Below are 23,222 nucleotides of genomic sequence, written 5' to 3'. Positions count from 1 at the left end.
CTTTTTTCTACCTTATGAATAATCAATTAATGAATAATAATAATAATGAAACTAAGGATTTTCACCCTGGTGAAAAGACCAGCCAAACTTTAGTGGCTGTGTCTTGAATGATTTATTTGGTTTTATTACATGGTAGTAGGAATTGAGGGCAGCAGGTGTCGTAGGTGCTTGTAGAGCAACTGTGGTGTTTCTCTCCACAGAACTGGAACAAGGGTTTTCTTAAACATAACGCAGCTGTAGCTGAGACCATCTTCCCCAAGCCCACTGAATATTCCACTGAAGGCACCGAAGTCTTAATATCTTCTGGCACAGTTATTGACCATTTGTTTCTTTTGGAAAGTTGGTCTAAGCTGCTATAAGTGGGTAGGATGAGAACAAAATAATTCGTCTCCAAAATGAATTATTTCCCTTTCCCTACTTCCTTCTTCCTGTCTGACCTTCTTCTCCCTACATTAAGGCCAATGGACTTTCCAGGAATTTCTTGCACAAACAAACAGCTATAAAGCTTTTAATATTTATAGCATAATCTAGTTTGTTTTTGTTGTCTGAGACAGCTTTGGCCAGAGCTTTCCTGTAAGAATAGCGCTGCCGGCACGACAGTATTTTCAAACTCTTTATTCACATAAGAATTCCTCTCCACTTAGTAAGCTGTCGGCTTGGACTCTGCTTTGAAGCTGCTTAGACCACCCCAAGCAGTCTTCGGCCCTTTAGGTCCAAACACATCAGCTTATCGCTGGAGAGGAAGAAAGGTCTGCTTTTTCTCCTCACTCTGAGTTTTGTAACTCTGGATTTGTGGGTCATGTTGGAGATGTGGGTGTGGACCTGCTGCACAGACCTCCTGCCCTCCCCTGCCTGCCCCTCTCCTGCTGCCTGAGCTTTTGCTTGGCAGGATGGAGGGGCGAGAAGGTGAGGAGGACCCCAGCAGCTAAACCAGCAGTCCCTCTCTCCTCCTCCTCCCGCTCAGGAGCTGAGCGATGCACCTCTGATTCAGCTCTCAAAATACAAATTTAGAATGTTTTTGGTTGCAGAAGAGACGAGAAAATGTTCAGGCATTATTTAGACGTAATAAAGACTGGAAGTACGATCATTTAGGAATATAGGATCAAGTGCAACTAATTGTTTCCCAGTCAGAAGGCTTGACATCGATGTGGCTGGGCATCAACCCTTGATGCAGCAGGGCACTGGTGAGCTCTGTGGCCCCTCTCCTGCCATCATGCAGGGGCTGCTCTGTGACTTTTTTTCAGGAACAGACTGGACTTTTACCAACAGCATCCACACTGACAGCTTCCTGCTGCCCTGTAGTCAGGCAGGGGATTTCCTTCCCTCCCAGTGCTGCTTATTGATGAGCTGGAAGCCAGGTGAGACCCGCTGCCCATGAGTGGGGAGAGAGGGAAGAGGCTGGTGTGGTGTCCTGGCTCATGCCCCAGGTCCACATCGGCTGCGTGGCGAACAACCTGGGCTGGATTGCTGTGCCTGTGCTCCCACCGAGCTGTAGGTCAGAACTAGCTTAGGAGTGTACTGGAATAGCAAATGAATCTGGAAAATTAAAAACCAGATTGAAAGGCTAGTGTGGTAAGATACAGGAGCAGTTGTTCTTTGATTTGCAAAGTTTGTTTTCCTATGGAAGCATGGGAACAGTTTGAAGGGATAGTGTGTCCCACAGCATGGTGTTAACGCACAGGTAATGCAAGGGGAGCCGTTACTTAAAGAACAAAAAAGATCTGGCAGCATATGAGCTTCTCATATGGCACAGGTGTGATTCACCTAGTGCTGCGCAGAAATGTCTTTATTAAAGCACAGTGGGCAAGTAAGCTGGGTTTGTCTGGGGGAGACGGCGAAGCGAGGCACTGAGACAGACACCCAGGGGTGCTCCCACATGGGCGAGCCTGTGCACAAGAAACGCATTGGACTTGCTACTGACTGGAGTCTGCTGTTGTGCTCGGGATGGGTATGGCCTGTGTGTGGGGAATAAGGCCTCTAGCAGGATGCGGAAGAGGCTCAGGTTTCAGTGCCATGGCTCATTTTCCCAGTGGTTGACCAAAGAGGGCAAGTGCGATGGGAAGCCATGGTGAGAGGTTGCTATCAAGAAATGATGGGGAATGAAAAAACTGTCACCAGAAATTTGAAGTTCAGAAAACCTGATCCACCCTTGCTAACAGAAGCATATGGCATCTCCCCCAGCTCACTCCTGCAAATGTGGATTTTTTTGTCTAGTTTCCGTTTCACATGTTTTCAAAATGCAGAAGATCTTGGGCACCCTCTGATCTCACACAGTGCTTGCTGCTCACGTAGTTGGGTGTGATCGGACGCATCTTGGTGCAAGGGTGGGCAAGTCTGGCAGTGTTAACTCGGGGCAGGAGCTGCAAGGTGAGAATTGCACCAGCCTGACTTAGTTTGATACAAGGTCTTTGGATTGGACATACATAGCAAGCCTACATCTGAAAACTGAGTCAGTTATAAAAACCAAAAAAACAAGCAAAAGCCATTAGTGGAAGAAGAGATGCTGCCAAAGCATGGTTCTCTGGTTGCTTTCTGATACTCTCACCTAGTTTGCACCCCAAAGACAAAATCCCATGTGGTGCCCTAATGGAAAGGGACAAACTAGGTGTCCCCAAAGGCTTCCTTCTGCTGCCAGCCCAAGCAGTATTTCTGTTATTTTTCTCTAGGTTTCGAGTGACTTCCAGTGATGACCAGTCCATTCAATCTGTTGCTGCCTTCTCCCTATGCTTAACTGAGGTGGCCTGTGGTGGCATGAATGCTGCACATGCACTTGGGCAACCGTTGTGTGTTTCTCTAGATATTTCCTCTGGTTTGGCTGCCCTTGCTGAGCATCCTGGGTGGTTTCTGCATTGTCACACTTGTGTGCCTGCAGAAGGCAATGTTGTGTTCTATGTACTCGTGCTGCTTTGGTTCTCTAGGATAAATAAGCATTTCTCCTGCTAAGTAAACAGGGCTTGTCTGGCAGGAGGTTCTGTTCAAGGCAGCACTATGTCTAATTCTTCCTTTTACTTTTTGTGTCAAATCTGTTTGGTTTATTAGAGCTATTCCTGATTTACAGCTGCAGGGGTGAAATGAAAATAGGATCTTGTTGATGAAGAGGATTCAAGTGCACATTTGAACAAATGAAAACAGGCCAAGGAAATTAGAGAAATAAAAACAGGCACTGTTTCTTCATCTTTGAGTAGTGCTAAAACAAGAATACACCAAGGAAACATGTATGCATTTGTGTGTTTTTCGCTCTCAGCCTACTGTGTGGAAACTTTTAATATTATTCTCCTGCGAGTTTCTAGACAATGAGAATATCTTGAACTTTCAAAATGTAGCTGCAGGGTAACTTTGTGGGACATTTACCATCAAGTATCTGCTTATTGTGCTGTTGTATCTGGGAGAACAGACGTTTTGCAACATCTGACTTTTCTGTTCCTTCCCAGCCCTCCCACTCTAAAACCAATGCACATCACGTCAGGTGGCTTTCAAAATTATGAGCTAGTCACTAGATCCTCTTTTCACTGCCCTGTTTGGTGCAACTTTTGAGAACAATATCAAATGGATTTTTGAAGGCTGGAGATACTGCGGTATATAAGCAGAGGTTGATGTAACTGTTAATAGGTTTGAGAGTTGGAACCGTTGTAAGGTAATGGATACACTGCTGCATTTTAGATGAAAAGTTGTTCTTCAAATAGAAACTGTGTTGATATGTACTTGGACTATTAATTATGCGTTTGATTCAGAAATGCACAAAGCAGCATTTGTGTGCAACTTGAGTAAAGTTCACATGGAAAAACTGAATCATCCAAGCCATCTGAATGATGCACACTATTCAGTGGTTGTTTTCTTCAGCAGGCAGCTGGTGATCTCTCTTCCTGTATTCGGGGCCAGGGTGGGGGGTGGGAAGGAAAGGAAGACGGGAAAGAGTCTCCATGGGGGGGGAAGCCCTCTTGGTTCATATGTGCAAGCTGTACGAGTTTCCTGAGAGATCTCTAGATTTGTGGTAAGTTAAAACTGTATTCAGAGGATTGAAGAGGCAATATGTCTTACAACTAGGTTATAAAGTGTTTTTATTTTACAGTAACAGTGTTTTATATGTTTTTCAGGTGTGATTTGCTTAGTGTAAGTTATATTTCAAGCAGTGCGTCATGGGGACGACATTGGAGTTATGCTAGGGCTGGGGATCCTTTAGAGTGGGTGGCTTCTGTGTCTCCTGCTCCCCTTTCAAAATCAGAAGGTGAACTGTGAGATTGGTGCCTCTCCAGCCACAAAATGGTAGCTTGACTTACCTCTTCTCTGCCTATGTTGTAAACTTAATTTACATACTTACCTACGTAAGCTCAATGGTAGTGAAGGGCGGTTTAATGCAGGATAAACTCCCTGCGAAGGCGTGCGACACACAGGTGATAGGGCTGAGGGGACATCAGTAGTTTTGTAGTGTCTACTACACATCCCCCCATACACACACACTCCCTGCAACATCTTTAGTTTTCCACTTATAGGATATATCTAATTTTCTATGGGATATTTTGTTTACATTGACTTTGGCAAGCAAGTTAACTGTTTGTTTTATGCTCTATTGCTTTATTACAGTCTGTCTCATCTATTTAGATTGCAAGGTGTTTTTTTTCTCTTGTAGCAAGCCATATCTTACAGTTGCAACTTCCTGAGCACATTGGGTTGGTGACTTAATTGGCCTCAATGCACTTTCATACTGCACAGTAATAATACAGTTCAAAAAGCCTAAAGAGCAGCAGCAAGAGCCTTGGTTTGGAATGGAAAAAGCGATGCAGATCATCTGTGCTCAGAGATCTGCTTGTTGGCTCCGTTTTTCTATTCTTTTCTTTGCAAAGCTGAAAAGGGGCACAACCAGCAGGCATTCAAATCTTCTGTTGAGTCTATATCAACATCTGTGACTGTGTTAGTATGAACAATAATCTGCCTGGGAAATGATGATAAATTGCTTGTATTTCTAACCAACATAGCACAAAGAAAAGGACCAGAGATCTTGTTTCAGGCAGGTTCTTGAAGAGTTTCTCATTGACTCTGCTAGGGCGGCACTTCCGTTCCTTCTGGTGACTGTCATTTTAGGGCTGGCGGTGCCAGTCATGTAACCTGAAGTACTCGCTACAGCAAGTATTTCTAATGAGGGGGGGCAACAGCCCCCTTAGGGCTCTTTGCTTAGAAAACATTGGCCTTTGAGGAAATATTAAATAAAATGATGTTGCATAGTCTTAAGAGGAGGTGACTGAATTGTTGTCATAAGAAAAAGCATCATGAAGATTTATATAAGAAATTTATAGGACAGATTTTTATAGGACAAGAGATAATAGGCTTAAATTACAACATGGAGCTTGAAGTTGGTAGAAAAATCTAAAGTCAAGGAGAATTAAGCACCGGTTTAGACTGAACGGAGGTGGAACCTCCATTATTTGATGTCTTTAAGAACAGGTTAGGCAGCCTCTGTCAGGAATAGCCCGACTATAATTGATCCTGCTGGGAGGGACAGACTTAATGAGCCCTTGATGTCTCTTTCCAGCCTTATGAATCTGCAGAGATGTGAGTAGGCCCTATATAATTGCATCCTGGTAGAGTTCATCAAGCCCTTGCAGGTTGTTCTGGATAAAAACCACCATATGCATTTCAAATCACTAAAACCGTAGTGAAGTTTTGAGGTTTAAAGAAGCCTGAGGCAATTGAGTGAATGCATGAGAAGATTCAGTTCAGTAGAAAAATGACAATCAGTACAGTGGAAATCAGTACTTTTGCAAATTTGCAGTTGTCTGGAATAAAATTGTCATCTTCTGCAATTACCATTGTCATGCCTTCAGTAGGGGCACCTGCAGAACATTGGAAAAAACATAGCTATTTCATTTGAGGAACTATATATTTTTTTCCCCCCCTTAACTAAAGGAGAGTATTAGAGATGGCTCTACACTTTCCAGTCTTCAAAGGAGAGCATATTGATAGCTCTAAAAGATATTTTAGTCCTTGAAAACCAAAACAACAGATCTTAAAAATCTACTCTTTTGTAACATTTATATCACTTCCTTTAATATGATAGAGTTGAAAGACCTTCCCCCCTCCCCCAATTCCTGTTGTAATCCTTAATTTTTAAAAAGGAAAATAACTTGCAGACAGACAGGGCAGCTCAGTGCTTATGGAAGCAGCTTTTTTCTGTACAGAAGTTCCTTGTTAAAACAAACTGTGAAGCCAAAAAGTAACCACCCTTATCTTCTTTCAAACGGTGGGTAGCCCAGGGAGAAGAGCTTTGTGGGGAGACACAGTGATGGCATTATACTGAGAAATTAATTTCCCACACAGTGCAAGTCTCTAGTGGCCAGAATCTCCAGAAAGCAGCACCAGATGCCCTGAATATTTTGGCATGCAAGTCCGTAGAAAGCTCCGAGGAGGAGGAAGTGAAAGAATGGTGGCAAGTCTCTTGCAAGCAATTTTAGAGATGTGGGACTTCATTTGCACACGAGTACGACAGCTCTATTCAGCAAAAAGCATGGTGGGAAGTGGGATAGACTCGGTCTTTGCTACCACTCAAAGGACTGAGCCATCTGCTTTTCCAAGTCATCACTGAACAGTGTCTGGTCTGCTGTCCTTATCTCTTCTATGGACTATTCATGCTTTCCGTAAGTAACACGTATGCTTCTTCAGGCCTGTCACTGTTACCCTCACTGTGATGCAATGCACATGTAAAGGCAGTAGTTATTTTAGGAAGCAGTAGCTGAGTCTGTGCATTGGATTCCGAGATATGTTCTTGGGCAAGTTTTCAGATAATCCATTTGTATGCAGTTAAAGTGCTTTGAAGATATAAAGTGCCATGTTACTGATAAATACTGATTAGTCATGCAAATAAATGGAAATATTTTAATTAGGGCAATTTCAACATGACTCGTACTGTGGAAAAGAGCCTATATAAACACATTAAATATAGGTAATTTATTAGTGGGAATAACCTGTGATTAAGGGCGTTGTGTTTTAATTTATTTTTTTGGAGGGAAGGATAATATACATAGCAAAGTAGCAATGCAAGAGAACAACAACATGATAAGCTAAAAAACAATAACTAATAACCTCTGTTTTTCAAAGAATGCAGAAAGCTACAAATGAGATATCTGTGTCTCTTCATCTCTGCTTGATTCACAGTGCAACTCTGGGTAGGTTGGGGATGCTCAGATATGTACTACCTGAAATCTGGCAGCTTTGGTCACTGTTTGAGTCTACCTACGTGTCCTGTGGTGCTTACAGTAGTTTTGTTCTAGGATTTACCATCACTTTTTCTGCCCGGACTTTTCTTTCTTGCAGTTTGTTTTTTTTTCTTTCCCTCTGGGGGATCTGCCAGCATCCTGACTGGGAGTAACAGCAAGTTACCTCTTGCCATGAGGCCTTCTGGTATTATGTAGGAGATGTGTGTTCGAAAAGTTGTTAGGTCTTTTTTATATCTACTTCATAGTCACTTTTGCATGTGTTTATAATTACCTGTAAGGTGAATAGAGACGGAGGGTCAGGATCAAGGTATTCTGTTATACTATTACATATTCAGGAAGGCTTTGGAGAGTTAGAGCCAGATCTTTCACGTGCTTGAATGTGGTAACACCCTACGCTTTTACTTCCCTTGGAAAGCAGGATGAGGTACGTCTGTGATGGGGAAGGGAGCAGAATATCAGATTATTGTCGTTGATACATGTGCGTTTATCACCTTTGACAGTATATCTGGGAAACAGAAATGATGAATGTTTGATGGACTGTGGGAATACATTCATGAAATTATGCCTTGTCTTTTTGTTTTTAGTGCCAGGACGTGTTTATAGTGGTGTGCACCAGAGTTCAATTAACCTCCGGTTGAAAATCAGGAGAAGCAACAGTTTACCTCATGGTAAACACCATGTCGTGCCTGTTTACTGTCTACCAGTTAGTCACAACACTCACAGTCTATTTAATTTGTGAATAAAATGCAAAGGCTTAATGTAAAGTGAATCTTCCAGTCCGGCTTCCTAGTTTCAGTGGAATTTGCCTGAGCTTTACATGAGTGCCTTTATGTGTGTGTATGTCTGTGGGTATAGGTATTTTTGAATCCTGCATGAATTTAAACTACTTATCTATAATATTTGTCAGAGATGGAATTGCAGAACTTGTCAGCTCTGTCTTTGGGAGTCACTCTTTTGCCTTTGCTACAACCCTTCCCAGAGAGCTTAGATTTATAAACCATAGTCAAGGCACATAGATCTGCCCATTGCCACGTTTCCCTGTCCCCACAGCAGGTCCCCTTACCTAGAAAGGGGGTAAAACTAGGCTCAAGTGAAAGCTTAAATGATGCAGTTTGTGTGTAACTTGCAACTTTATGCCTGTACAAGAGGTGTATTTCTTTTGCTTTTGTTTCTTTAAAGTGAGAATATACAGCAATAAATTTTCACGATCATTGAGGTTATGATGCCTACTGAGTAGGTATTTACATTTTTTTATGGCTGTCTACACAAAGTTCAGTGCAAAACATCTTGTTAATCATCGCTGTTCTCTTTCTAGGTTTACACTTGAAGTGCAGCTGTGTCTGCCTTTAAAAAGAGGTCAAAATGACATTTAGAGTTGTGCTTTGAAAAAACTGAGGTGACTTCATGACCTTTTTAAAACTGGTATTCTCTGCCTCTGAAATAGGGACTTTCACTTGAAGGAATTTACAACAGATTTTCCTCTCAATCCTTCGTACTTAAATCTTGGCTTAGTTCCAGATTGTAGCAACTAGATTTGTGATTGCCTTATTTACAAGGTAGAGTTCCCCCTCTCCTTGTTTGCTTAACTTGACATATTGTAGACTATCAGGCGCCACTTAACCTTTTTTAAATAATGTTTTATTTCAATTCCTGTTGTCTTAAAGATCCATTTATTCTCTCAAGAAATCCTCATCAGAATCAATAGAAGTAGTGGATTATTCTGAATTAAATTTGTAATAGAATCATAGAATCATAAATTTGTAATACTAGAGAGTTTATCAAACTATGGGTTTACCAGAATGGGAGAAACTAGATTGAAGTTTTTCTTAGTTTTATTAGCAGAGAATTTGACTTAAAAGTCCTAAATTTTTCATTAGTGGAAAAAATATTTTTCCCGTGAAGTAGTAGATTTGGATAAAACAGTGGTCTGAGTTTCCATCCAAGCTTAAAACAAGTCTCCAACATGGTAAATATTTCAAGGAACAAAGCCCTCACCCCAAATGGCTTCTGGCTTGAAACTGTGGGCTATTTATTTATTTATTACCTTTGATCTCTGCCTCTTTGATACCTGAATGGCACTGAGAGGCTGAAGCATAGCTGGGAAGAAGATGCAGCCAGCACAGGGATGCTCATCAGGAAGACTTGTGCAGGCAGGACATTCTCAAGCCTTTCTCTCCAAAACATGCCATGATGCACCCTTTTGCCTTGTTGCTTCCCGGAACAGCTCCTTGTCAGTACCTTCCTCCTCCCATTGACCATACCAGCAGGTCCTGGGCCCAGCATTTTGTTTAGGAAGAGACAGTTGGTGGGTGAGAGAGGGTGTAGTCTGGAGTTTGTTTTGGTACCAATGGGCTACAAGAAAGATCCCAATAGAGCTAGTTGTCCTCTTGATGTCTGTGGTTCTCCACTGGACTACTGCCATGCCGGGAAAGGGCTGCAGCAGCTGCCAGGTCCTGCTCAGGAGGGTGAAGGTGAAGGATGAGTGGTGCCTCCTCTTTGCCGTGGCAAAGATTGGATCACGGCTGGAATAATGGAGGTGTCTGTCTGATTGTCCTGTTGTGCTGGGAGCACTGGATGTTGCTGAAGATCCCTGAGGAGGTGTGTAGATATGAACAAAGCGGAGGATACCCCACACCAAAGCATGTGTGATGTCTGCAGAGTCCATCCAGGCAGCACTCCCATCGTGCGAGGTGAAAACAGGTGCAGCACTACCACCACTGAACCTTGCTCCTCCGACATCAGCACCAAGTAACTCCCCAGCGACTTCCTGTGGCACTGGCCAGGTGGTCTACGTCTGAGCAAGGTCTTTCTCTGGGATGCAATGCCCTTTGGTGCTCGCCTGCTGGAGCCTCTGGACCCTGCCCCCTCCGCAGAGCATCCGAGGACATTAGAGGTACAGCTGGAGAGATCTGGTGCTTTTCTGCAAACTGCAGCACGTGGTGCTGGTAACCCTGGCAGACCCTACATCAGTCCCTGCTTGTCTTGGCCAAGATGGGAACTTCTGTGTGAGCGTGCAGACAGAGACTACCAACATGTGTATTATTTATACAGCATATTCTCATATCACTTTCTCTAGATTTATTTCAAATGGATCCATGCAAAAGGCTAGCTCTCATCTGGAACTTCTGACAGTGTTTTGCTGCTGTATTATTTAACATTTTTTCAAATACCGCTGTGTGAGCAGATGGCGCTTGCAGTCTTACTGATTGGGCAGTCAGGCTTTTATCTGTAGGACTCTGTAGTAGGAGCACACAACAGCAACTATTCAGCTAGCTGGGCTACTGAGGAGTTGTCAGTGGCGACCAGCGCTGGTTGGGTTTTCTGGTTTGCTCAGCCCTCTCTTTTGGTTTATCTCAGGTTGCAAAAAGAATCTGGATCATACAAATTGACTTGTCGCCTGTAAGTGTAACAAGCAGCTGTTGTCGAGCAGCCTGGTGTACAAGTCCTTCGGAAACTGTTTGCTTCCATGGTTTCCTGTTTATTATTTGTGGCGTTTGACTGCCTGGCTGAGCTCTGTCAGTCTCTCTTTGCTCCCTCGCAAGCTTCTGCAGTGGAAGAAAGATGGTTTATTGTCCTTTGTGGATGAATGTGGGTATTCATACAAAGCATAGACTGCCCAGTCATGCACATAAATAAAAATCCATTCAAGATAATGATGATGAAAAAGGAACATAACATAAGTTAAATAGATCATCTTCTGTAAATCCAAATAACAGTGAGGTCTGTAGAATCTACTTAATTTAGGCCCTGGTCCTGCAAGCATTTACCAGTGTGTGAATACATTTATGTAGCACTGTTGACTTCTAGAGGACTGCTGGAGTTTATAATCTTAGTCCAAAGGCTATGGAATACCCAGAGTAATTTTGTTAAATCTGATCTGTTTAAATGTGTTAGTGTCTTCAGGCTGAGGTCATATGTATTTTGTATTTCATAAGAAGGAGAAGGCTATCCCAGACTGTTAACTTGCAAGTTGTGAGCGCAGGTCCCAGGGCTGCTGCAGACTGCCTGCAGTCTTGCATGTCAGCCGTAGGAAAAGGAAGGTCGTGGTAGAGAAAGTAACATTTAACTCTCATATTTCAAAGTCTTATAAGAGTGAATACTTTCAAAACTGTGAGACAATCAAGAACTAGCCGTGGCTTTTTATGTTTCCTAATTGGGGTGAACAGGGTGACTGATATTTGATAGCGCATGTAGCTTATTGTGAAGTTCAGATGTGAAACTTCTTATAAAGAAACACCTTTGGGTTTGCCCCTAGGAATAAAACTTAGAATGACCTGTTTGGCCTCATCCACAAGCTAAAACAGCCAAAGAAAAAGGGCTTTGGAGCTAAATGACTATTTAAAAGTAGACAAGACTGAAATTTTTAGAATTTTTTTTTTTTCAAATAAAAGAGATTTAGAACATACATATGTTAAATATCATGGCGACGAATGTTGATAGTAGTTTGTAAGTATACTCTTTTTTGCTACATTGGAGACTTGTAAGCTGTGGTCTCTCAGTAGACACTGAGCAGGAGAATGATGCTCATTCCTGAACCATCATTATTGTTGAACTGACTGAAATTTGAAAGTCCAGATCTCTCTTTAGGGGTTAGTCTCATGCTGTATCATGTACGTGTGTGTTATCAGAATTCACATTTGGGCTGATTCCATGCCAGTGAAAAATAATGTATAGCTGAGTCACAATGGAATCCTGGATACAATGAATAACAAGACAAGAACTTGAAGGGAAAGAATGAGAATGGGAAGTCTAATTTTCAGTTTTTCTATATATAGAAAATACTTCAAGGGTAAGCACATACTCTTTTGTATAAATATATTTAAAATGTGTTTTGTAGGCACATATTTTCAGTGTGTTGTCATGATCGGAAACACATGTAGGCTCTGAAAAATTATGTGAAGCATGCAGAGCCCTTGCCCATGCGCATAAGTAAAAGCTATGCGCAGTGTATACATGTGTAAATATTTAGCTGGGATAACAGCCGCATGAGAACTACTTCAGAACAATCCCCAAGTCAGGAAGCAACAAATTATAGGTCTGAAGTATACCACACTGGCATGTCTACGTAAATAAAACCAACTGGGAAGACAGGAGGGAGGAAAAATGCATTTACAAATAGTATTAGATTAGAGAAGAGGAAAAATGCTAAACCCTTTTCTTGGCTCTAATCAGAAGGCAGGAAGATTATTACACACAGGAGCCTGCATACTTCAGCTGAACAACTTCCTGACTCTGAGTTCGAGTCTTTATATTTATTTACGTGTACACATACAATCAAGGCTTTACACATAATCATTATTTTGACAGACGCCAAGAGGAGGATTTGTTTTTCCCCTTTCCAGGAACAGTGCCATCATCTTACTACCTCTTTATCTTTGCCAGGTCTTTGGGGTGGGATGATGTCATCTTCTTTATCTACCTAGTATCTACCATGATGAGGCCTTGATCCTGACCCAGGGTGTTGGATGTTTCATGAATTTTGAATTGGAAGCAGCCATAGGAAACCTGAATTTCTATTGCAGATGGCAACACTTCAGCTAGAGTAAATACAACTGATACTTGTAAAACCACTGAGACAACTGCTAGTTGTCACAAGGCCTTATACAGGCATTGGTACGTCAGTCCTCTTCCAGTCCTCCCACCCTTAGCCTACGCCTGAGCAAACTCCCAGAGCTTCTCTCCCCACTCAGCTGTCACACTTGGAACTCAAACTTGCCTGCAGCCGGGCTGCTGGAGGCATGGAAGAAGTAGCTGCCCGGAATGATCTTTGGAGATCCAGGTGTTCCTGGAGCTGGAGGAAGGACTGCAGGTAAACTACAATCCTTTGAACTGAAGAGTAGGAAAAGGGGATGTCACTAGGTCTGAAGAGAGAAAGCAAGCCGTATGTGTTTGTCTGGAGTTGTCTTTTCCTTCTGTCTCTCCGAAGTGAATTGCTGAGCAGAGGTGTAGCTGTATCTGATGTGGAGCATCCCCACGTGGTAGAGAAAGTCCGGCGCTCACCTCATCTCCCGGTCAGGTCTGGGAGGTCTGTAGCATGACTGGCGATCACTGCCCTTCCTCATGCAGACTTCTTGGGGCTTTGGAATGTCGTCTGCTTCACCGGCTTGGAGAATGTAAGGGAAGAGGAGGAGAAGGGAAAGCATTATGTAAGTCGGGGAAACTCCCTCATTATTTAGCAATGTCTGAAACTTTTAAATGGGGAGTTGTGGGGGGAAGCAAGCATTTTCTTGAGACAGTGTGCTGTGAAACTAGAATTGAACACACAGGTTCAACTCCATCACCTGCCTTTTCTGGAAAGGAAATAAGAGGAGCTTATGCTCTGAGTACCTGGAAGCTGAACGCTTGGAGTAGGGAACTCTCTTGCTCCAGAAGAAGAATCGGTAGGTTTAGAAGGTTTAGTTCTATCCTTAGGCTCTGCTGTCAGAGATCGTAAATGTACACTGCATATAACCCTAAGGAAAATGACTGTCAAGAATGTGTTGGCATTAACGCTGTGACATGGCAGCTCCTGAGAACTGGAGCGCTGGTAGCTCCTGGACGAGAGGCATTTCTGTGAGCGAGTGCCTCCTGTTCTTGCACTGAGAGCTGACTTCTGTGTCACTGTAGCTATGGCACTGTCATCAGCTTTATTAACTTAAAATCATGACAGTTTGGTAAGCAACTAGTAGCCTTTGCTTCTTTTTAGTTCCTCTGTTTGAAAGGTTAACTGCTGCTATTAATGAGGTAGACTGATCTAGGCTGGTGTCCAACAGCAAATACTTGTTTTGGGTGGTACCTGGGGACTGCAGTCCCCACGGTTCCCTGTAGTGTTTAGTGGATTTATGTCTGCTCTTCATAATGCTTCCATCTGCGGAAGAGAACAGCCATCGCTTTCCTTGGGTGATTTGGGGAGCTGAGACAGAGGTAAGCCAAGTTTGCTCAGCACTGCAAAGCAAATGTGGGAGTGGAAAGCCCTGGAGTTGTGAAATAGTGCTCTTCTATAGCTGGACTATCTTCCCTGCTGGCAATCTCTTAACTATTCAGTTGCTGTGGATCCTTCAGTAGTACGCAGTAGTGGTCTCTACTAGTTATTTAGTTCTTGAAATGACCTCTGCTTGATGGGGTTCCTGTGCCTGCAGAGGATTTGTCGGAATCCTATTTAAGGAAGAACACTAAAAACTTAAGTCTGCAAATTAGCACTGAGAAAAACATCTGGTTGGATATTTCTCTGTCCAGAATGACTTTTGATTTTCTGCTGAGATTTTTAGTCACCACTTTGACCTGTTTGGAGTGATTCCACTTTCTTTTTGCAGTAACAGAAGTGGTCAGGGTCCAACACTTATTTCTGTTCAATTCTCCTTGATTAGAATGCGCACAGTTACAGAATCACAGAATCACAGAATAGTAGGGGTTGGGAGGGACCTCTGTGGGTCATCTAGTCCAACCCTCCTGCCGAAGCAGGGTCACCTACAGCAGGCTGCACAGAACCTTGTCCAGGCGGGTCTTGAATATCTCCAGAGAAGGAGACTCCACAACCTCCCTGGGCAGCCTGTTCCAGTGCTCCGTCACCCTCAGAGGGAAGAAGTTCTTCCTCGTGTTCTGACAAAACTTCCTGTGCCTCAGTTTGTGCCCATTGCCCCTTGTCCTGTCACTGGGCACCACTGCAAAGAGCTTGGCCCCATCCTCCTGACACCCACCCTTCAGATATTTATAAGCATTTATTAGGTCCCCTCGCAGCCTTCTCTTCTTCAGGCTGAACAAGCCCAGCTCCCTCAGCCTTTCCTCATAGGACAGATGCTCCAGTCCCCTCATCATCCTTGTAGCCCTCCGCTGGACTCTCTCCAGTAGCTCTTCATCTTTCTTGAACTGGGGAGCCCAGAACTGGACACAGTACTCCAGATTTATTCTCCTTATTGAAGAAGGGGGAAGTAAATGGTTTGAGCTGTGGTATGGAAAAGGTGTGTAAAAAGAGGCTCAATGTTTGTGGTTTGCAGCGTTTCCACTGCCCACTCTATTAGTGTGTGAGTAGAGCGTGGTCTCTTTGGCGACAAGGTACATGTACTGTTGTCACCTTCTGCAGCAGAAGGCTGAGTAGACAGCTGCAGGAGGGGGAGTCTCTGCTGTGCTGTAATTACTGAAACAAAGATGTTATCTTTTACAGATTTTGGTAGAGTCTCTGGCTTATATGTGACACTTCGCTCAAACTTCCTTCTGGCGTATTTCCCAAGAATTTTTAGCAGTGTGTAATGGTCCTTCTGGATTTCCCTGTATGTGATAAGGCAGGACTGGGAAAGAACACTTAAATTTTTGATGTGACTGCCATCCATGGGATTAAAAATTGGTTATGACTAGTGCTTTCCTGAATACCTTGTATAACTGTAATCTCTAACATTTTACACAACTGAATGCTGTTCCAGCGTAACCAGCTTCTACTGTGCTTTGATCAGATGGAGCTGATGGAGTCATGCACAGAAACCAGATGTCTTGTTAGACTCTCCTTATCTCACCTAAGAGCATAAGAGGTCCAAGGGATCCTCCCACTGAAACCTGAGCTTTCCAGAGGATGAGCTCTGCGTTCATGCATAGGTCCCTGCTTCCCTCTCTCCTGGAAGAGGTCACTCCACCAGCTGTCGTGTTCTCTTTAAACCAGCACTTCATCCAGCTGTAACACGGTGGCTGGACCAGTAAATGTGTTGCTGATATAAATCTACTGTGGTCCAGTGAGTAGTTAATAGTTAAATACTCTATATGGCTGGTGGAGGCTGGGTCATGCGCTGGTTCCAATTTTTCATGTGGGGTTAGGCTGTAGAGAGATCTTGAACCACTTCAGTTGAGTGTTTCTGGCAGACAGCTTAAGGGATGGAATAGAAAAGTTTTGTAAATACACTGCTGTACAAATGTATGCTTAATGTGTGCCTGCATATGTGGTATTTATTAAGCAAATAAGTAGCTTGCATAGTAGAATAGGTGAGCAGCTGTTCTGCATATGGCTGGGGCACGGTGCTGCTTCCCAGCAGAGCCAGGCCCCTGCCTTCTGCTGCCAGGTGCCACCATCCCCTGCCTTCTCCTGCCAGATGCCAGCATCCCCAGGGCAGGGGAGGGCAGCAGCAACATCCCCAGGGCAGGGCAGCAGCAGCAGTGCCCTGCTACCCGCTGCGGCCTCCCAGGCTCCCTGTGGCCATGCTGGAGCTGCATGGGGAGTAGTGCCCCAAGCCCCGCCTCTGGGGTGAAGCTGTTGCTGATGTTGTTATTATTATTATTATTATTATTGATCTTTCATCTCAGGATTTCTGAGAAAGCGAACATCAGTACTTAATCTATAGGGATTTTCTTTCTGAGGGTGGACAAAAGCTCTCAGTTATAAAGATTGTTCAGTAGGAAGTGCTTGTTAAGAAGAAAGAAAACATCCTGGACAAAATTTTAATTCATAATGTCAGTAACAAAAAAGGTAGTGGTTAGGGGGAATGCCAAAAAAAGCATCAAATCTCTCATCTTCATTAGGTTAACCAAGGGTAGCTCTATTACTGTCAATACCATAAACGACTCCTTTCTGACATGATTAATAAGGCAAATCAAAAGATAAGAGCTTTCAGGGAAGCCTGGGAAATGCACAGCAGGCTGGTATAAGATGTAAGAACCAATTTTCATTAGGAACCACAATGATTTCAAATTCAGCATCAATCTGGTAGTTAAGAAACTAAATAAGGTAACTTTAAAAAGTAGACCTAAATAATATGAGAAATTGTGCTGAGAGAAAAATAAGAGGAGAAGCTAAAAGGATAAGCTGTTTGAAATGGCATCAAGACTGTTGAGACATGCCATTATTAGAAACTAAGAATAAAGGTTTATCAAGAAACATTTAAAAAGTACTACTAATAAAATGAAAAATATGCTATGTGTAAACAGCGAAGTACAAGTCTATTTGAAATAAAAAGATGTCTTGCAAAAAATGGAAGTCATAAGAAATAAAATAGAAAAGACGTTAAGTTCTTGTAAATAAAGTTGTCAGTCTTTTTGGTTTGATTACTGAAGTCATAAAAAATGAACTGGGGAGGGGGACACACAAAAATCCTTTCAGATCATTAGAAACAAAAAAGAGAGAGAGATTTTGATACTGTTTCAGTTGTAAAAGAAGTAGGAAAACATGACAAGACCATAAGAGTGTTAAGTGGTCGCTTGTACTGAATGTTTCCAGAGGAGAGCCTTTTTGTGATAAAAAAAATCTAGGGAACTGTCTCAAACTGAAATACTACAGGAACATATTTTAAAACAAAGAAGTAAAAAAGGCTGATAGATCATTAGGACTTGGCAGTGTTCATGCAGAATTCCAAAGCAACTGGGAAAAGGAAATGCAAAATTGTGTACTATGGCAGGTAATTTATTAGCTGAATTAGTTACAGGGTACCAAAGGAACAGAGTGGCAAATTGATAACCAGATGTATTCACGTGTATCAGGGGGAGTAATCCTAACTTCGGTGTTTTTGGGGTAAAGATAATGTTCTTCACAAACCCAGAGTTCTTTGGATTCGTGAACCAATCAAAACCAAAAATGCTGATAGAGGATGTGATGCTGTAAGTGGATTAATTCAGATCAGGAGTGCACTTCTGAAGCAGATCTCCTGATTATCCCCAATTTTCTTGCAGTGATTCACACAACAGACTGCTCTTACATTATATGAAATGAATATGCTTTAAATAAAATTAAATCAGATGTGCTCCAGGAATGCACTGCTGATCAGTCCACGAGACTAGATTATGGCTGTGCCTTGGCACCACCTATTTTACTCTACAAATTCGTTGGTGATGGACTATTGTACTACTTTCCTATGTATCATAGAATAGTCTGGGTTGGAAGAGACCTTTAAATGTCGTCTAGTTCACCCCTTCCTGTAATGAGCAGGGACACCTTCCACTAGACCAGCCTGCTCAAAGCCCCATCCAACCTGGCCTTGAACACCTCCAGGGAGGGAGCAGCCACAACTTCCCCAGGCAACCTGTTCCCATGCCTCACCACACTCATAGTAAAGAATTTATTTCTTATACCTAATCTAAATCTGCCCTCTTTCAGTCTGAAGCCATTATGCCTTGTCATATCACTTCATGCACTTGCAAAAAGTCCCTCTCCAGCTTTCTTGTAGGCTCCCTTCAGGTACTTTAAGGCTGCTTGCTATAATGTCTCCCCAAAGCCTTCTCTTCTCCAGGCTGAACAGCCCCAGCTCTCTCAGCCTTTCTTCGTAGGAGAGGTGCTCCAGCCCTTGGATCATTTCTGTGGCCTTCCTCTGGACTTGCTCCAACAGGTCCATGTCCTTCCTCTGCTGAGGGCTCCAGAGCTGGACGCAGGACTCCAGGTGGGGTCTCACCAGAGCAGAGTAGAGGGGCAGTGTCACCTCCCTTGACCTACTGGCCACACTTCTTTAGATGCAGCCAAGGTTATGGGTTGCCTTCTGTGCTGTGAGCACACACTGCTGGATCATGTTGAGCTTCTTGCCAGCCAACACCCTCAAGTCCTTCCCCTCAGGGCTGCTCTCAGTCCATTCTCTACCCAGCCTGTATTTGTGTTTGGGATTGCCCCAACCCATGTACAGGACCTTGCACTTAGCCTTGTTGAACTTCATGAGGTTCTCGTGGACCCACCTCTTAAGCCTGTCAAAGTCCCTCTGGATGGCATCCCTTCGCTCCACCGTGTCAACTGCACCACACAGCTTGGTGTCATCGGCAAACTTGCTGAGGATGCACTCCATGCCAATGTCCATGTCACCAACCATGTTAAACAGTGCCAGTTCCAATACCGACCCCTGAGGAACGCTGCTCATCACTGGTCTCCCTGTGGACATTAAGCCATGGACCACAACTCTTTAAGTGTGACCATCCAGCCAATTCCTTATCCACCACGTGGTCCATGCATCAAATCCATGTCACTCCAATTTAGCAACAAGGATGTCATGAGGGACAGTGTGAAATAGTAGTACTTTTTTCTACGTCACACAGTTAGATTGTGGGAGTTGTGGGTTTTGTTTTGTTGAATGTATAAATGGGTTTGAAAAGCAAGGAAAAAAGTATAGGGGGAAAAAAAAAAGGTGTAGGGCTGTTGAGAGCTATTGCATACAATGAAGCTGTGCAAATCTTCCTTCAAGATGCGCCCAGACTGTGGAAGGACAGAAGTCCTCACGGAGGTCTCACTTTTCATTGTGTCTGTTTCCATGCTCTCTATTTTGGTATCTGCTATTGGCCACTCTAAGAGACAGGGTTTGTAATTACTTTTACTTTGACCTAGTTCAGATCCTTGAGTAAAAATTCCAATTTTGCTTCCCTTCCAAATCTGGCATGTAAGTAGTTCAGAAAAAATAACCCATGAGATCAATTTTCCTCAGCTTATTATTGAAAATACAGATGCTTCACCGCTGCATCCCCTCGGGATACCCGTATTATCCATACTTCTTTTTATATAGTGGCCTTGGGCCAAGCACTCTAGAAATGAAATCTGCACACATGTATTCTTCTCGAACAATATTGCATTACTTTGCAATGGCCAGAGAAGCTTGCTTTAATTCTGGAGATTCTCATGCTGTCAAGTCTTGCACAGGTCTTCTCAGTCTTCCTGCACCACCTTTAACCCCTAGTCTTGCTGTAGTATCCAGATGTGGGGAAATGCCTTGCTCATACTGGCTCTGTCAGCATCGAGAGGGATGTTGCCCTGGGTGTTTGGGCCAAAGCTCAGTGGTAGCAGGGAGGTGGCTGGGGGGCCATCAGGCAGATGGAGAGGTCCTTTGATAAAGACTGAGACAAGCAAGAATGCTCATAGGGTACCTTGATAGTTTCTGACTGTGGGGAGCACCAAGGATGTTATGGCTGTGGTTACAACTGTTGTAGCAAGCTGTGCCACAGGAAGGGAACTGTGTGTTTTCCCCAGTGGTGACACTGGGGAAAACATGTAGAGCTCCTTAGAGACCTGAAATTGGAAGACCTGGTGGGTGGGTGTCCTGGTAAGCAGAAACTGCCCAGGGGGCTGTGGAGAGCTCCTCAAAAGATATGGTGCTCTTCAAAGTTCCAAAGATCCTTTGAACTCTTCAGCAAATAACTGGTGTGGGCTTTAGGAGAAAAGGTGTGTGGGAAAGCAGGATTCTGTACTATTGGCTTGTCTAATCACACCTTCTCTCTTGCCTTCCCACTTCACCTTTTTCAATCTTTCTGTAACCATTCATCTTTGTTCCACTTTGTCTCTTTTTTAAATGGGCAAGGAATTCCTATATAACAGGAACTGCTGGAACTAAAAATATAATATGTGAGCTTGAAGTGGTTTTTTGAAGTGCTGTTGTGCCCAAACCCTTGTGTGACAAGTTGTTTGGGTCTCAGCAGCTGTTTATAGCAGTGGAACGACTCTATAGGAGTAGTGGTGGGGTGGAGAAGCTCTGAGCCCTGCTTGAACTGTCAAGAGGCCAGCATGTGGCAATGCCACTGAGTCACCCTCGCTGCAGGGATGGAGAGCAGCAGACAGGCTCTTCATCTCCATTGTTCCCAATAGCTTGAATCTTGGTGCTTTCAGAGGAGCTTGCGTAAAGGCTGGTCAGTTCTGGTATAAAAGGAAAATAAATTTCTGATAGTTGGTGATGATCTTGAAAGTTAGGGTTGACGACACCACAGATAACATTGTCTTTTTAATCAAGGAGTATTTGGAAGGCTTTTCTGAGAGCTGGTTAAGCAATTGCTCCCTGATGACAAAGCAGAAACTAGCGGGATATCCTCAGTGTGCCTGCACAAGAAGGTTTCAGTGCTTTTGCACAGAATTGCTGTCATTAGCAATGTAAAAGTGCTAGCCGAGGTATCACACAAGTTCTTAGAGTTTTGTTTGGTTTTGTTTAATCAGGGCACAATCTAGTCCTAACGCTGTCATGTTCCTTGTCTATACAATGGGCTTAACAGTTAGTTGTCTTCCTCAAGATGTTCAGAGATCTCCAGACTTTACCAAGGTGAAGTGCCCTATTGAGGCACATGTGAACCTAGAAGAAAAATGACTTGGTAAAAAAGGAACAGCGAGTCCCAATTACATTTCTTGAAGCCTAGTGCTTAGGTACTAGCACAGGAGCATATTCAAAATATATAGAGAGATTGTAACCACAAGACCACAATGACTCAAACTCTTACTAAGATGTATCACAAAATGCTTTTATTCCCTTCTCTCACCTTTTATGACTGACTGTTGACAATGAAAAATGCAAATAAGCTGGGGGAGTGGAGGAAGGGTAAAAATCATAGCTAGGCAGAAAGAATGACTGAAGAGCATCCTTCATCCTCCTCATCCTGGTAGGCTTGTTGCTGTGCTGGTGATGAATGCTGTGGGGGAGGATGAGAGAGAAAGGAAGTAGCAAATGTGGACGCTTTGCAACCTCAGCAGAAAAAACTCATGAGAAACAGCAAACAAGCAGCTGATGTTGGTGTTCTTCCTGGTGAACACAGCAGTGTTGCTGCATGACCCTCTTTGCTCCTCGGAGGTGTGAGAGCTTAGCAGTCAGCTTCCCTCAGCCCAAGAATGCGCACAAAGGAGATGGGATGGAGGGAATTTGATCTGGGGAAATTCAGTTAATCCTAATGAATACAGATGATGTGTAGATACCTAATGATAGTATTTTTTGAAAAGCCATTACTTGATAAATAGATGTGCAAACGAAAAGGCCACAGTATGTCAGCCTTTTCTTAGTGCTGTATCAAAAATAGACCTTTTGCAAGTGAAAGATATTTGAAGGCAATAGTTAGAGTTTGCATTTCAGATGGCTGTGTCATGACAGTATTTGAATTTAAATGCAGCTCATGGGATGTGACATTCTTCTTTTGGGTTCTTTATAAGCACTTAGATGGGCTAGCCTTCGGAAGCTTAGAGCACAACTCTAGAGTTATTAAAAAAATAATTTGAGGTGTGAAACTAATGATTTTTTTTTTTAGAGGACTTTCAAACTTTTTAAAATATTTTAATTTTCAAGAAATATACTAGTTTTTTTCCTTTTCAGTTTCTGCTTTTGTGAAATGACCCTGTGTTTGGAATAGAAACTGCTGAGTGCAAATGCAAAAAATATGGTGGATCTGTGTGTTGTTTGTTCATTTTTCTGATTTAACTATTTTTTTTAATTCTCAAGAAAAGCATTACATCCAGCAGCTCCCCTCTACTCTCAAATAATTTTTTTAATATGAAATAGTTGTATAAAGGTCTTATTCCTTTTTCTGCCTATGAAAAAAACATGCTTTAAAAACTTTAAGTTTGGATGATTTGGCTGAACAACTGAAATGTATGAATGAGGGAGAAGGATGTGTTGGCTTAGTGAGAAAGGAAAACTTATAAAGGAATGTATTTTTGAAGCTATGTAGTCTCAGTTCATTACCATATCCTTAACAGTGATATTGTGTCGTTGGATTTTAGCATACATAGATTTACAAATGTGTGCAACTACACAGGTTCTCCTAAACTTGTATTTTTTTTCATCCGTATCCTGCTTTCTGAAAATATATGCTGCTTTCTTCTTCTGGGAAGATTTTTTTAATATTTTCACTGCACATTTGTGGATGATCTGCTGGTTAGAGATGGGCTTTGATCTAACAGAGAATCACAGGCTCATTGCAGTACTGAGGCTGGAGGGGAGCTCGGGGAGGTCTCGGTCCAACCTCCTGCTCGCAGCAAGCTCAGCTGTGAGCTCAGAGAAGCTCGCTCAGGGCTTTATCCAGCCAGGTCTTTAAAACCTGCAAGGACAGAGACTGCACAACCTCTCTGGGTGACTGGTCCCACTGTCCTCATGGGGAAAGAGGATTTCATTATATCCATTCTGTAGCTCTCCTGTTTCAACTTCTGCCTGTTGTGTCTCATCCTCTTGCTATGTCCCGCTGGGAAGAGCCTGTCTCCACCTTCCGCTGACCACCTTGTAGGTGGTGGAGGGCTGCTGTCAGGTGGCCCCTGAAGCTGTTCCTTCCCCAAGCGGGTCATGTCCCAGTCCCTCAGCTTCTCCTTGCAGGACAGCTGCTCTCGCTTCATCCATCATGTTGTCCCCTGCT

General features: G+C 43.1%; 1 protein-coding gene across 4 annotated transcripts in view; it reads left to right on the top strand.

Moving 5' to 3' along the window:
- Positions 1–3,914: 3,914 nt before the first annotated feature.
- The window catches only part of IPCEF1 (interaction protein for cytohesin exchange factors 1), an 88,199-nt gene continuing 68,891 nt past the window's right edge, over positions 3,915–23,222 (top strand). The window contains exon 1 of one of the 4 annotated variants that reach the window (XM_075413827.1): positions 3,915–3,991. The gene's annotated coding sequence lies outside the window, so the exon portion shown is untranslated. Of the gene's footprint in view, positions 3,992–6,251; positions 6,630–12,943; positions 13,018–13,291; positions 13,355–23,222 lie in introns of those variants that run through there. The other 3 variants (XM_075413828.1, XM_075413825.1, XM_075413826.1) reach the window with 3 other exon arrangements.

This window comes from Opisthocomus hoazin, chromosome 2, assembly GCF_030867145.1.
Source record: "Opisthocomus hoazin isolate bOpiHoa1 chromosome 2, bOpiHoa1.hap1, whole genome shotgun sequence".
NCBI lineage: Eukaryota > Metazoa > Chordata > Aves > Opisthocomiformes > Opisthocomidae > Opisthocomus > Opisthocomus hoazin.
This window is presented reverse-complemented; position numbering and strand designations above follow the sequence as displayed.